The sequence below is a fragment of the Eschrichtius robustus genome, chromosome 17, assembly GCF_028021215.1.
Source record: "Eschrichtius robustus isolate mEscRob2 chromosome 17, mEscRob2.pri, whole genome shotgun sequence".
NCBI lineage: Eukaryota > Metazoa > Chordata > Mammalia > Artiodactyla > Eschrichtiidae > Eschrichtius > Eschrichtius robustus.
This window is the reverse complement of record NC_090840.1, coordinates 44,327,483-44,343,734: the sequence shown is the minus strand read 5'-3', so window position 1 is coordinate 44,343,734 and position 16,252 is coordinate 44,327,483.

Genomic DNA, 16,252 nt, shown 5'->3' with positions numbered 1-16,252 from the left:
AAGACTGGAGACTTGCTATGGACTGAAATGTCCCCCACAATTCTTTTTTTTATTTATTTAACATCTTTATTGGAGTATAATTGTTTTACAATGGTATGTTAGTTTCTGCTGTATTACAAAGTGAATCAGCTATACATATACATACATCCGCCTATCTCCTCCCTCTTGTGTCTCCCTCCCTAACCCCCAATGTGATGGATTAGGATGTGGGGCCTTTGGGAGGTGATTAGGTTTGGATGAGATCATGAGGATGGGGCCCTCATGAACGGGGGTGGGGGGGGTTTATTTCCCTTATAAAAAGAGACACCAGGGAGATTTCTCTCTCTCTCTTTCCCTCTCTCTCCCTCTACCATGTTAGGACACATGGAGAAGGGGGCCATCTACAAGCCAGGAAAAAGCACCCTCACCAGGAAACAGAATCAGCCAGTACCTTGCTCTTGGATTTCCCAGCCTCCAAAACTGTAAGAAATTAGTGTCTCTTGTTTAAGCTGCCGAGTCTATGGTATTTTGTTATGGCAGCCCGAGCTGACTAATACAAGGCTATTGCCTAAATATGAGAGTAAAGAGTTAAAACTCAGAGCTAGGCAGTGGCAGCAAGAATATAAAGGAAGGGTCAGATGGGAAGAGACATTACTGAAAACATTAAGACTTGGTGGTGAGGTCAATAAGAAAGGGTTTAAAGGGGAGGGTATCAAAGAGGCCCAAAGCTTTGAGCATGAGTGACCATGAGGGTGGACATTTATGTCCACTGAGTTTCTTATTGCAATGTAAGGAATATGAGAAACTATTTGGAATATCCAGGATTTCCCACAACTGTTTCCATCAAGTTCGTGGGGGAAAATGGACTATTTTCAATATTGATGAGAATGGAAAGTCAAGAGTATTAGGCTGTGAAGGGAAAACTTTTTTTAGAGATGAGCTGTAGTACTGGTAAAACTCTGCCCTGAATGGCAGTAGTAACAGCAGGCACTGTTGTATAAGCCCCACTATGGGCTGGCATGATACAAGACATAGTGTCATCATCCCATTTCCTTAAATTACCCCTGAGTGTGAAGGCCTGAGCTTGTACCCCACACAGTGTCTGCTTTAGGGAGTGCCCAAGGAAAATTCTCATCCATGTTAGCACTAAGGTTAATTATATGTCTCTTCAATAATTGGATTTTCTTTTTTAAATTTTTGGACTCTGAGCTAACATCTGACCTTGTGTGTGTGTGGTGCAGTTGGTGGGGGGGGTGGGGAAGGAGGAGGCTGGAAGAATTATGCTAAGTTTCAGAGCCAGATTGTGACCCAGTTTTAACATGTGTGTAATGTATTATTTTTTAACCTCTTTCCCGTTTCTTATTTTTCCCCTATCGTTGTTTTTCTATCCTCCCTCCTCTTTTAATCTATGCTTCCTTATATTTTATGTATCCCTGAAAGTAGTCCTAAATTTGTTCTGGAACAAAGGACAATTGGTATAAATATATTTCTATTTATATCAGTCCCCACTTTATAGATGAATAAGCAGAGGCTCAATTAATTTATCTAACTTACCCAAGATCACAGTGGGTGTATTAGTTACCTATTGCTGAGTAACAAATATCACCTCCAAAATTAGCAGCTTAAACCAACAAACACATATTTTCTCACTTGGTTCCTGAGGGCCAGGAATCTGGGAGCGGCTTAGCTGGGTGGCTCTAGCTCAGTGGCTGCTAAGGTTGCAGTCAAGTTGTCTGCTGGGGCTGTAGTCATCTGAAAGCTTGACTGGGGCTGGAGACTGCTTCCAACTCACTCACATGGCTGTTCATGGAACATTTCAGTTTCTTGCCTCACAGGCCTCTCTTTAGGGCTGCTCACAACATAGGAGCTGGCTTTCCCAGAGCCAGTGATCTGAGAGAGACAAAGAGAGAGACTTCGAGACAGAAGCTGCAAAGTCTTTTATACCTTAATCTCAGAAGTGACATATAATCACTTCTGTATTCTATTGGTCACACGAACCAACCCTGGTAAACTTTGGAAAGGAGTCCACAGGGCATGAGTCCCAGGGGTGGGATCCTTGGGGCCTGCCAGCCTCAGTGAGGAAATAATGTAGCTGTGCCTGCATGATGTTGCTTCTACAAAAGCACTGGATTCAGATATGCTCAAGTTTGGCCCCCAGAGCTGTTTTCATTTCTTCAGCCTGAAGAATAGGTGAATGAGCACAGCAAGCTGTGAGGCTCTGGGTTTCAGTTTTCTTCCTCTGATCCCGCTTACAGTTGCCAATGCTGCCACAATTTCATCCATAAAGCTTTGTGTAGCTTCATGACTATTTAATCACTGCTAAAGGTAAATTTAAATTTGATCCATAGGACAACACTAAATGATTTAACTGTTGGATACCACTAAGAAGTGAAAAGTAATAGCTAACATAACACTATATAGGCTGACAGCCTCTGAATTTGTCAATTGTTTCTTAAGAGACAGTCTAAGAAACAATTGATTATAATTTTAATTCCTTCCACTTTTTATGTTCTTTGCTTCATGGAGATATGTGTGTATAAAGGATAGAAGTTTTTGGTGATTCCGCCCCCCCATAAGGTGATTCCACCCCTCATTTGTCAATGTAATGAGAAAATCCATAAAGATATTTTTATGGAATATATTTTTACTGCATTGCTGATCTGTGGCCAAATTATGTCAGGGTAATAAATCAGGACATGTTGTTTTCCTGAATTTAGGAAACTGCCGGCTCAGTGTTCAGTATTCAGACCACAGATCCATGACTCACCAATAAACCACCTGGATAAATGAACACAGAGGATCTCATCTGCTGCCGGCTATTACCCTACCTCTTGATTCTTACTCTGTTCTGCATCCGGAAATTCCATTTTCATTTGAGGTATGTATAAATCGATGTCAATCTCCATGTTTAAACACAACCCCAAACCAATTTCTTAGCCGAGATTGTTTTTCAGAACAATGGTGTTGACTAATTATTTAAACTTCAATTAAAATTTGCAAGCCATAGCTGTGTGCCAATGGTATTTGATGTTGTTATAACTTCCTTTACATATCTCTAGGACCTCCCTCCAGGGCCTATTGTGGTATGCCAGTTTGCAACTAAGACGGTCAGTTTTGTCTAGGGAGAGAATTTTCTCTTTACGTTTGACTGACTTACGTACAAATTAATTTGATAAATTCTCTTAGAGTGTTTACTGTGTTTTAGGCTTTGTGCCATGTTCTGTAAGTGGATAAAAGGGTAAGACGCAATCTCTGTGCCTTTAAAAACTTGTGGTCTAACTGCTAGATAAATATTAACAGGAATAATTATGAAACAATGTGATATAGCAGAAGTATTCACAAAATGCTTGAGGAGAAAGAAGGGGATTAGTTCCGCCCAGTGGTGGAGGGAGATGATAATCTGGAAAGACCTCTTTTAGATCAGTGATGGCCAAATGTCGGTCCCAGGACCAGTGCCAGTCTCTAAAAGAATTTTCACTGACTTGTGGCAGAGTGAGAAAAAAACTAAATTCCGTAAGCTAACTTTAAGATTTAAAAAAATTCTTTATCTTGAAATTATGTACTGACATTCTTTCTCCTGTTATGCTGTCCTTTGCTTTATGAAGTCATGGTGGTAATATGTATTATTATTTGTTTTCTTTCATTGCAAATTGAAACTTGGCTATGGATGGTTATATTTGTACTGGGGTTGGAAGAAAGATACACTCATATAAAGGTGTTCCTGCTGTTTGCCTGTCAGTAGTTTAACCACATCTACATTAAGGGGAAATTAATTTGTGAGAAAGAAAAAAATATACACTTGCTTTTTAAAACTGGTTTTGAATGTTTTTCTAGTATGTGTCTGGGGGAGTGCAGGGGGAGGGTAGGTGTAAAAGAAAAATACGGTGCCTGCAGTGGTGCAGAATTTGAACTGTAGCTTTGGAAAGCCACTGTTGCCAACATGAATACTGGTTTTAGAAGGATTCCCACCCCCGTCTCACCCCCACCCACATGAAATCTTAAGAAGTTTAAATAAAATTAAGCTTGATGATTGTAAACCTTCTACTTCTTTCCAGGTGTTGGATTAGAAAATAACCTTTGTATATACGGGCCCTTTATGTCCCCTAATTTTTCACCAGGGGACAGGAGAAAGAGTGAGCTGTTGTATCTGTGTGTCTGAGCAGGTCAGTGGTTATAGAATATTTAACGTGCCACGTCTTCAGTCTGCCTTGTTCATCTCACCTACAGTAGAAAAGCTTTTCATCTATTTGCAAATGGATGCCTCTCAGGAGTTGAGCTATATCCATAATTTTAGGGAATGTTTCATCTTTGAAGAGGGATTCAAGGAGAATGACAAAGATGATAAAAGGGCTGAATATCAAAAGATATTAGATTTAAGAAGAACACTAGGGCTTCCCTGGTGGCGCAGTGGTTGAGAATCTGCCTGCCAATGCAGGGGACACGGGTTCGAGCCCTGGTCTGGGAAGATCCCACATGCCGCGGAGCAACTAGGCCCGTGAGCCACAACTACTGAGCCTGTGCGTCTGGAGCCTGTGCTCCGCAGCAAGAGAGGCCGCGATAGTGAGAGGCCCGCGCACCGCGATGAAGAGAGGCCCCCGCTTGCCGCAACTAGAGAAAGCCCTCGCACAGAAACGAAGACCCAACACAGCCAAAAATAAATAATAAATAAATAATAAATAAATTTAAAAAAAAGAAAAAAAGAGGAAGAACACTATAGGGATTCCCCTATGTGAACTCTGGGGCAGTGATCTTACAGGAACTTATCTGCCCTTAGTTCCTCCCAGCATAAATACTTTAAGAAATGATCAAAGATTTCCTTGAAAATTTGCAAGACAACACTTGTAAATAACAGGCTCTTCTTCTACTGTGCATTTGGAAGCAGCCCCGTGTGTGGTGAAGTAAGAACCTCTGAAGTCAAGAGGATTCAAATTCTTGCTCACTCCTTACTACTGTCAAGCCACAACCTTGCTAAGCTTTAGTTTCCTCCTCTCTACAATGGAAATAATAGTCTTACTGCATAGGGCTGTTGTAAAAGAAGTAATAAACATGCAACAAGCACAAACTACTACTATTCTTTTATTTAAATTTTTATTATTGCTACTTTCTCCTGGAAGGAGAGCCTCTCTCCTGGCCCTTCTCTCCTTCTCTGCTCTGCACTATCTTCCATCTCTGAGACTGGAGGGTCCTGATACAAGTGAACATGTGTATTGGTTGATTCTTTCAGCTTCCTTGAAACCTCCATCTGCACATGAACAACGACAACAAAATAATGTTTATAGGGCAGATCATTTATTTTGCTTAACTGTCATATATTAAAGCAAATTAATCAAAATTGTATGTCCCAATATTTCTAGACAAAATCATGTACAGAAAAAATGTTATTTAAGCAAATTATACACTCTATTAACAATCCACAGGCTTTGCTCTCCCCATGACCTTTAGAAACTCAGCAATGGAATATTGGAAGGATATAAACACACTAGTGATGATGAGATGATGGAATATTCCATGTCCTTCCTGGTTCCTGCTTTGCAAAAAGAGAGAGAGAAAGAGGTAGAGAGAGAGGGAAACATGGCCTCAAGGGATAGAATCGTGATGTGGTCTGGCACACAGAGGTGTGCTGTCCACCCTGAAATGACCAGCTAGGCTGTTGGAGGTTAAGATAGAGAAGCCAAGAAGGGCCCTTGACACATACTCCCAAGCAGCAAATTTTGTAATTAAGTTAAAAGAGGATGAAGGGGCCATGAGGTTACATCTCTTGCTTAGAGATGTTGAACTGACCTAACCTTGAAGAGTACTGAGTCATTCCTTCATTCAACCAATGATTGTTGGACACCCAACGTGCACCAGACACTGTTCTGGACACCAGAGGGAAAACAGGACCAAACCCCTGTTCTCATGGAACTTGCAATCCAGTGGAGAAATCAATGTGTTAGGGGAAACACTGACTGAAGCTGCCCACCCTGGCCAGCACCACAGTAACCATTTGCATGAGTTATTTTACGACAGGAGGTCCTGGTAAGGACATGGAACTAACAAGCCACCACCAACCAGAAGAATTTGGGAAAGGTCAAAAGGAGACGCCAGCCTGTAGGTCCTACCAACCTCCCAGAATCCTCCTCGCTGGAATCCAGCTTGGCTGAGCGATGCATGCACCCCCAGGAAGGACCCTGAGTCAGAATGATCGGCCAGAGACTAACCCAGAAATTAATCCCATCACCATAAAACCCAGGAGTGTGAGCCACATGGCACAGCAGTCCTCCTGGGTTCCCTTTCCCTCCTGCTCTCCACGCGGGTGCCCCTTCCCACTAAAGTCTCTTGCTTTGTCAGCACGTGTGTCTCCTCCAACAATTCATTTCCAAGTGTTAGACAAGAGCCCACTCTTGGGCCCTGGAAGGCGTCCCCCTTCCTGCAACAAATGCAGAAAAAACTCCACAGGAATTCACAGCAGAACCAAACTTCCGGTGGCCTAGGAAGGCCCTGAGGGTGGCCTTGGTGACTGATGGGTCATAATCACCCTGCTTAATATTCACTCAGAGACTTAGGTGTGTTTTCATGTTATTATACTAATTACCAAGGCAGTAATTTCCAATTAAAGCCACAAGGGGTTTTGACCTCTCAAAAATGATTGACATGGCTTTGGAGATCTATTTTTGTCCTGCTTTCTCAAGTTCATGTTCTTTGTGGTAGCCAACAAGGAAAATACCACGCTGCCACAAGTGTAATTTTATAAGCTCTGTGTTATCCGTGATACTTGGGCTGTCGTGATGCTGACGTGCTGAGAAGCAAACCTTTGATTTGCCTAATGTAATTTTGTGCTTTAAGCATTGGGGTTACCTACCTCGGGCTTTACTCTTTGATATAGTTAACTTTTTTTGGTATGCCTACTTAAGTTTCAACGTAAATTTTAATGAGTCAGAAATCTTGCCTGAGACCAAAACCTGGATAATATTATATGTGCTGGTGAAGCCATGAGAATGACCTTCAGATTTCTGTGGGCAGGTGGTTTGTAAAGGAGGAGGGTTAGTTTTAACCTTAACCCCCCTAGAACCCTTACGGAAAACATGTGGTAAATCAAGCAGGGCGTGTTAGGTATTGCATTGCAGCTGTGGAGTGATATCTAATACCAAGTCAGCATTTGTTGTTTACTCTGGATGTACTGTATTAAGTAGTTAAGAACAAGTCTTCTCTCAAATATCCCCCACAGATAATTCATTAATTACAACAGGAAGAAAATGGTAACTTTAGAGTGGGGAGGCCTGACAGGTACCACCATCACCAGCGAACCCGACATCCTCAGCGATGGCGGTTATTGACTGCCGTGAGGTTCTGCCAGAGATGCCATGGGAAGTGCACAGCCTCACCTGGGTAATATTCCTACCAAAGAATGGTTAACCTGAATCTAACCGTGAGGAAACAAGCAGACAAAACCAGATTGTGGGACACTCTGTTAGGCAATTGGCTCGGACTCTTCAAAAATGTAATGTTGTGAAAGATAAAAAAAAAAAGTGGGTAAATGCTCCAAATTAAAAGAGAAAGAGGCCTGGCAGCTGGAGGATAGGGTGCTGAAGGAAACTGAAGGAAAAGACAGTAGAGAGAAGGGGAGGGGAGGAAGGAAAAAAAAATCTATAAAAGATATTTGGGGGGAAATTGGAGAAATTTGAATATAATCTTTATTCGATTATCCTTATGGTGTTAAATTCCTTGAATCTGATCATTATGAAGGAGCATGTCTTTGCTCTTAGGAGATACATGCTGAAACATTTTAGATGTGAAATGTCCTGAGGTCTGCAAACTTTCAAGTGCTCAAGACAAAAGTAAACATAGAAAGAATAAGAGAGAGAAATAAACATGGCAAAATGTTAATTGGTGAGTGTAGGTGTAGGGAATATGTGTGTTCATTGTGTTATTCTTTCAATGTATCTGTCTAAAGTTTTTCAAAACAAAAAAGGGGGAGACAAGGGAAGTCTATTTGAGGGAAATTATTATAGAAATCTGGAACAAAAACAAGAAGTAAGAAAACATACATGCATACAACTTAGCTGTGATGCCTCAGAGGAGTAAAGCCCAGGACAGCGGACGGACCCTGGAGTGGGAGTCACAAAGGTTGTGTTCTGGTGTGTCCTCGGCCATCACCCTCCCTGTGATCATGGGCAGTTTGCCTAACTCTCTGTATTCATTTCCTAAGTTTGCTGTAACAAGTGCCACAAACTACGCGGCTTGAAACAACAGAAATGTATTGTCTCACAGTTCTGGAGGCTGAAGTCTGAAATCAAAGTGTTGGCAGGGTCAGGCTCCCTCTGAAATCCAGAGGGGAGCATCCGTCCTCTCCTCTTGCTCGGTTCTGGGGGGTTGCCAGCAGTCCTCGGCGCTCTCGGCTCGCAGCTGCAGCCCTTCAATCTCTCCCTCCATCTGTTACATGGTGTTCTTCCCTCGTGTGTCTGTCCCAGTATCCCTCCTCCTCTAGTACGGACAGCAGTTGTATTGGATTAGGGCCACCCTAGTGACCTCATCTGAAGCTTGATTACATCTGCAGAGACTCTGTTTCCAAATAAGTTTGCATTCACAAGTGCTGTGGTTAAGGCTTCGACAAATCTTTTCAGGGGATACAATTCAACCCAAAACACTCTCCATCCTTGTTTCTCCAACTCCCAACATGTGTGGGGTATGTGGTGGAGCTGGTCAACCAGAAGGCACTCTGAGGTCCCTTCAGCTCAGAGAGTCTGAGGCTCCGAGTGTCCACCATTCTAAGTGCAGAATTAGTCATCCTTGGGCAACTAAGGAGCCCAAGAGAGAATGATTAGAAGCAAGTTCCAGGTCATTATAAAACAGATAAGAAGCATGGTCTTTGGAAACATGATTCATGTACATTCTTGGCATAGCAGGCTGTTTTATTTTGCTCGTCACAGTCACCTTTTTTGTTTTCATTTTTATCCGTTGAATGATTGTTGGTCAAAAGTTTTCTAAGCTGAATTCCCATCCTGTTACCCATAAAATTACATAAAATGAGATGCTAGAGTTAAAAAAAAATAACTTTCACATCACAACTGATTTTAGATGTTGGCTAGGCTGCCAGCTGGAGCAGATTAACAAGAAAAATCAAGACTCCTCTCTCTGTCTTTGTCCTTCAGGCTAAAAAAAGGCAAGATAAGAAGAGAGGACGCTCTGTAATGAATAAGGGTGTTGGTGCCTCCTGCTGGGTCAGCCTTGGGTATCTGGAGGAGGAGACCCTTTGAGGCCCTGGGGGTGGGTTCTGGCTGGGAGGAGAATTGCAAGTGGAGGGGTGGGGGCAGCATAAATGGAGATGAGAATTGTCTACACTCTCTCCTGATGTTCCTGTGCTTCAAAGAAAAAACTGTGTCACAGTCAGGGAAGGGGAAAGCACTGATCACTGAGTTGAAAGAGGACATTTTCCCAGAGTTCTAGGCCCACAGTCCTCAGCGTGACATGTGTACAAAGATGCATCTGCCTCCCTCCTGCGTCTCCCTCCACGTGACCTAAGGTGGACACCAGATGTATAAACAAGGACAGGGCAGTGTCCCATCTGGAAATCTCTGACTTGTGTGACAAAAACCTCAGCAAAATGGAATCTTCTCCAGAATTAAATAGTGCTATTTTTTCCTGGCTTTCAGAAATTATTTAGATAAACAATGGGTAATTTAATTATAATGTTATTATGAAAGCCGGTCCTGTCACTTGCTGCCAACGCAAGGTAAAAACACTGGGAATTCACACTGTGTTGTTATTATTTTGGTCTTTCTTTGCCGTTCCTTCAGCAATGGGAGTTATGGATTTGTCAGCATTTCCATTATTACCTCTTATTTTCAAGGCCTCTGTCTTAGTTGCTGAAATTGCATTGTACTGGATGGAAGCCTAGAGGTAATTTCCTTTAGTGTTATAGCAGCTGCATTCTTTTATGGTTGTGTGTGACTGTGCAAGTGATTTCAATATCTTTTTATTAAAAAATTACTTCATGCGTAAGTCTCAACTCTTTTTTTTTTTTTTTTAATGCATATAGCTCTTATCCAAGATTGAGGTATGAATCATATGAAGTAAACATTTACGAACAGTCCACAACTCAAGAAAGGCATTGCCTTGGCAGCAACAAAACAAGGTGCGGCAGGGAAGTAATGAGATCAATGTGATGATTATCAGTCATAGTTCTTTATGGTCATACATTGTGTATCTCTGAGATTTACAATGTAAAACAGAAGGAAGAGCAGATATGGTCTTTAAATTGTGAATTTAAATGATATAAATTATGCTTGTATAGACACTGGGATCTTCTCATCAAATCTTAGAATTTTAGTATCTGAAAAAGACCTTAAATCTTCTTTTATCCATCAGTTATGAATACCTATTCCATCAATTCCACATTCCCTCTTCTGCCCTTCCAGTAATAGATCAGTTATCTATTGCTGTGTAACAAACAGTCCCTATACTTGTTTTTTGGTTAAGGAAACAGTCACTGAGTAGTTCACAATTCTGGGTGTTGGCAATTTGAACTGAGCTCAGCTAGGTGGTTCTTCTGCTGGTCCTGCCTGGGCTCACTCCTGTGGCTACAGTCAGCTGGCTGTTCATCCAGAAGCTGATTGAATGTGGACGGCCTCATCACATGTCTGGTGGTTGGCTATGGTGCAGAGGCAACTGTGCCCTGTGTCTGCAGCATCCAACAGGCTACCCCAGGCTTTTCACTGGCCACTGGGTTCCAAAAGCAGCAAAAGACAGCAGATCCCAATTCACAAACTCTTTTCGAGCCTCTGTTTGTATCACCCTTGCTAATGTGTCATTAGCCAAAGCAAACCACATGGCCAGGCTCAAGTGCAAAGAGGTGAAGAGATAGGATTCCATCTCTCGATGGAAGGGACAACATAAATGGAAGTAGGCATCCATTTGTTTTTTATTTGGAAACTGGGGTGCCATCCTGATAGCTTCAGCTGAGATCTCCCTAGTATTCAATCTCACCTGAGAAGAAACAGAAGGGGAGATAGTTATGGGCCGCTGTGCATAGGACCAAAAATCCTCCTAACGGAAGTGACAATTCATCCTAAAGAGAGAGGAGAGTCCAAGATTGTCCAAGGTCATTAAGTCAGTGATGGGGGTGGCGACACCTCAGCACAGCCCTTATCAGATGGCCCAGTCCTGCCCCCATGATCTGTACACAAGACCTGGAGAAGAGGCTGCAATTAAAAGAACAAAACAGAGTTTCAGTGAAGTTTCTAGGGAAGAAGTGGGGATTTAGAGGGTGAAGGGAGTTTCCTCATTTGGGTCTCCTCTGGGGATGGGGTGTGGGGTGTTGGGCTGAACCGAGTCTGCTTCTAGACCAGAGTTGATGTGGGAGAGGAAACTGGCCTGGGACAGGCAACCAGGCGATTGACACAGGCTTCGATGGAATGTGCAGGAGGAACTCACAGCCTTCGCAGGTCAAATCGGGAGAGAGGATTTATTCCCAAGAGCACATAAGACACCCTCTCCCAGACGAACTGGAGGACATTGAGGGAACTCAATACTTATACTCAAGTATAAGTCATAGCTCCTGTGTTTAAGCCAGTATGTGAGCATGTATGTGTTACTCTGTGATGATGTATAAGCCATAACTTATAACATATAAGCAACAAGTGCTAGAGAAGGGGATCTGGGAGCCCTCGATCAGAGAGAGACTTCAGGGAAGGGATAAGACTGAAGGTAAATCTGCAAATATGGGAGGACTCAGGAGAGGATTAAGATGGAGAATATTCCAAAGAGTAATCAAAGTAATCTACCAATGAGGGTAGTTAATACTTTACTGAAAAGCCAGCTCTTTTACTAAAAGCTATTTTGTCTTAGATCTCTGTGGTGGAGACATGAGAGAAATTATAGGATCAGAGGAATTTGGGAGGAAGAATGTTCCCAGATGCCCTTAGAATCTCAATATTTAGAATCACTATGGAAATCAAGTTACTTTAGCAATGGCATTGATGAACTACTGCCAGAGAATAAATGAGTGGAGCGTGTGTGTGTGTGTATGCGTTTAGAATCTCAGTCTTTATTGGCTGCAAGGCTTAAAACACTCAGGCCCAGTGCCAGGGCTCAGATCTTGTTGAAAGCAGCAATGTCGACACTCTGCACGTAAGGGGGCAAGAGGAAGCAGAAAGAACATAGATGTCTTAGATAAAATGATGAATAACATATAACCCATTTATTAATATGTATTTATTTATATACTATCTTTTGCAGAAGAAAGGTAGGGTGACTTAAATGAATATATTCATATATTATATATTACATACATATAACTTGAGGGCATACATTTCAAATAAGGATGAAATAACTTTTGCATAAGTTTTTTTTCTGCATTACTATACTTATAGCTTTGCACTTGTGGGGACAACTGAATGGTACTTCCATACTCCGACATATGTAAAAAAAACAGGTGTCTGACTGTTGTGCAAGTTGGGTCCCTTCTGAGTCACCACCTACTGTGCATCAAGTTTGGAATGAATTCTACAACCTCACCCGGTTTGGGTTAAGGAATAGGCTTTATTGGGGAAAGGGAAAACCTAAAGGCAGATCACACAGAAAGAGAGTACTGGGTTCCCTACTTCCCACTGTCCCACAGAGAGACAGGCAAGGGTGCTTGGCAGGAAATGTGGTGTGGATTTATGTTCCAGTAGAGGAACCGTATCCCTCCTTATTCTGTCTTTTCTATAAAGCAAGTTTAAGAAAGCTGCCTTGTCAGTGGGAGAATACTCAGGCAGCTTGATCCAGACAGTCTGGATTGGGGGGCCCAGCTGTTTACAGGGGCTGCTGGGAAAGCCAGCAGCCAAGGTCCACAGGATGCTGCAGGCGAAGGATAGTACCAGTCCCATGGGAAGCCAACCTTGGGTGTAGCACTTCTGCTGGGAGAAGGAGGTCTCTGGTGCCTGCTAGCTCATTGGCCAGGCAACCAGAGTGAGCTGCCTTGGTCATTTTCAGACTGTTTTGCTCATCACACTATAGTTAGTGAGAAGTCTGCAACCAGGAAGCCTAAAACTTGCTCTGGTGGCCTTACAAAAGTCTCTTCGCCTGTCTGACCCTAATTAGAGGTTCTAGTACTTAGCCTACTCTGTTGGTTGTTAGGGAATCAAATAAGATTGATCAAAAGAGAAACAACTAAAATGGGAGGCTGGCAATATAGCCAGCAATATTTTTCAGCACTCCGCTTTTAGAATTAAAAGGTAAATCATACAAGTGAATGTTCATAACTTATCCAAAATATGCCTTCCAAATTATAAATTCAGTCCATTCTTCCAAGCCTCCAAATACTAGAACTCAGTATAATAAAACAATTGATGCTTACAATAGTGAGGTGGGGGCATTTCAACGTCCCCAATCATCAAAAAGAAGGAATACGGACCAAAGCACAGGAGAGAAAAATTAGCCCATATGTAAATCAAAAACCAAAATAATAATAATCATAATAACAATAATGGATGGTTGTGGCAGATACCGGTGGCCAGTCACCCACAAGGCAGCCCCTTCTTCTTTGCTAGAACCCCCATTTTGCTTTAGCTTTCACAGGGCACCTCCACAGCCTATGAGTAGACCTTTGTTATCCTAAGTCAATCACGGTGCTTCCACAGGCTTGCGATGTGATTCTGGTCAAAGAGTTGTGAGAGAAGGTCTTCAGGGGACTCATGGGAAAGGGTCTCCTTGTCCTTGAAGAAGGGTGGCTGCTGAGAGGTGTGAAGTGTATGCTGCCTTCAGAATTGCTGCCAAAGTCCCGTCCTCCAAACCCTGTCTCTAATGAAGCTGCCTGCCCTTACGGGGCCTCCCGGATTCCTCCCTCTCTCCCCTGTCAGAATGACTCTCTCCTCCAGGGTGCCCCATCGAGCCAGACCCTAGGACACATTCCAGCTTGCATTATGTAAACTCTGTGGTGACGGAAAGACCATGGGCTCTGGAGCCCTGCTACCTGGGGGTGCCCCCAGGTCCCTGGCTACCTATTTGGACGCCTGTATCATACTATCCCATAATTATCCTGTTACTGACTTTCCCCATGTGACTGAGCCCCACCTCAGGCCCATGTCTTATCACCACAGTCTCCTCAACACCTAAAACGTTCATGGCACCAGAAGCAGCCAGAAAAGTTTTCCTGAAGGAGTTAGAGAGGGAACTAATTTATCCCAGTTGCTTTTTTTTTTTTTTTTTTTAAATTTATTTATTTATTGGTTTGCTTTTGGCTGCGTTGGGTCTTTGTTGCTGCGTGCGGGCTTTCTCTAGTTGCAGTGAGCGGGGGCTACTCTTCGTTGCGGTGCGTGGGCTTCTTATTGCGGTGGCTTCTCTTGTGGAACACGGGCTCTAGGCACGTGGGCTTCAGTAGTTGTGGCACGTGGGCTCAGTAGTTGTGGCTCACGGGCTCTAGAGCGCAGGCTCAGTAATTGTGGCGCACGGGCTGAGTTGCTACACAGCATGTGGGATCTTCCTGGACCAGGGCTCGAACCCGTGTCCCCTGCGCTGGCAGGTGGATACTTAACCACTGCGCCACCAGGGAAGTCCCCCAGTTGCTTTTATTCCAAGTGAGGCAACCTTGCGAAAGTGATATAACCTGTCTGTGACTTTATTTCCTTATCTATAAATTGAGGTGATAACGTCTGCTTGTAAAGGTTATTGAGATAATGTATTTTTTTTAAAAACTGTAAATACTGGGGAGGAGGAAGGAAAATGAGGGAAGACCTGTGTCACATGAGTGGGGAGGAACATGTCAAGTAATAATGATACTATTAATAAGAGCTAGAACTTTTTTAATAGCTGTCACATGCTAAGTATTTTATACCATTACCTCATTAACTACTTCCAACTCTTTGAGGAAGGGATTACTGTACCCATCATAAAGATAACAAAACTGAAAGTCAGGGAGTAAAGTACTAGCCAGATGGCAGAGCTGGGATTCAGAACATGCCTTAGAGGCTAAGCATTAGCATTTCGGTGCCCATCTCAGGGACAAGCTGGTAGCTGGCTCCAGAGAGGCATCAGGCTGAAGACCTGGTCCAGGCTGTCCTCATTTAACACCTATTCTTAATCACTTAGAAGAGAGCAGGCACAGCGGGTGCTTCAAAGACCAGAGGCGGAAACCAGAGCGGATGTCCAAAGGAGCTGGTGCAGAGTGGGAGGGAGGAACTGGGATTTGGTTTGGGGAAGTAAAAACCAAACTAGCCACAGGGAACTAATCCACAGCAAAGGTAGAGAGGTCAGGAGAGAAAGGACAGCTGAGAGGCTGAAAAGCACCTGGGCAGACTGATGGACGGGAACGGAGGTGCTGCTCTGTAACGTGATGAGGCCACAGGGAGGCCAATTCTATTCTGGGCAGCTATGAAGCTCACTGGAGGTATGAAGGACAGAGAGTGCCTGCTCCCTGCCTCTTGTTTATAGAGGTGAGTGCCTATCACAGGCCCAGTGTGTGTGTGTGTGTGTGTGTGTGTGTGTGTGTGTGTGTTACACACACACTTTAATACTGACCCCTATGAAACACACACATATCCACGCACACACTTTGACACTGACCCCCATTAAAGACACACAAACACATTTTGATACTGAGCTCCGTCACACCCCATGAATCTGTTAAACTTTCTTTCTTTCCAGCCTTTGTCTATGTATTTCCTAGTGTCGCTAAGAGAAGTTGCATCTGTAGAATGCGGGGTAGAGTTCAGAGTGGACGGGGAGGCAAGAGTGAGTAAGTGAAGGAAGCAGCGCTCAAGCACGCTGATGGGCTGGTCCCAAGTTCCAGAAGCTCTGCCTCTAGTCGGAAGCTCTGACCCTTCTTCTAGCCCGTGCAGAGGCAACGCTGCTTAGTGGTGAAAGGCAGGAGCCACCACCTTTTACCACCTACGTAGAGGTAGGACTGTCAAATGATTCACGTTCCAAAATGCACAAAAATCACCCACAGAGAGTGACACTCAGTTCAAAAGCACAGTCATTTAGGACATTTAATGGAGACACTTATCTACCTATTATAAAGGAAAAACAGCATGTAAACATTTTATTAATTGAATAAATCAAATACTACAAGAACAATTCAGTTTCATGTATCAGGAGAAAGATCAGTCTTGGCCTGCTCATAGTTTTGCTTAGTCAGTTCTGCAGATAGAAGATAATGGCATACATTATAAGGTATTGATAAGGATTATAATGGTATCTCTTGATAGAGAAGGAGGGTATGGTCTCCTCTCCTCTTACCCCTTACATTCGTCCAGCAGACCTGCTTGAGAAGCTGATCTGGTAGATCCTTTTTGTGAGAACTTTGCTTAGCTTT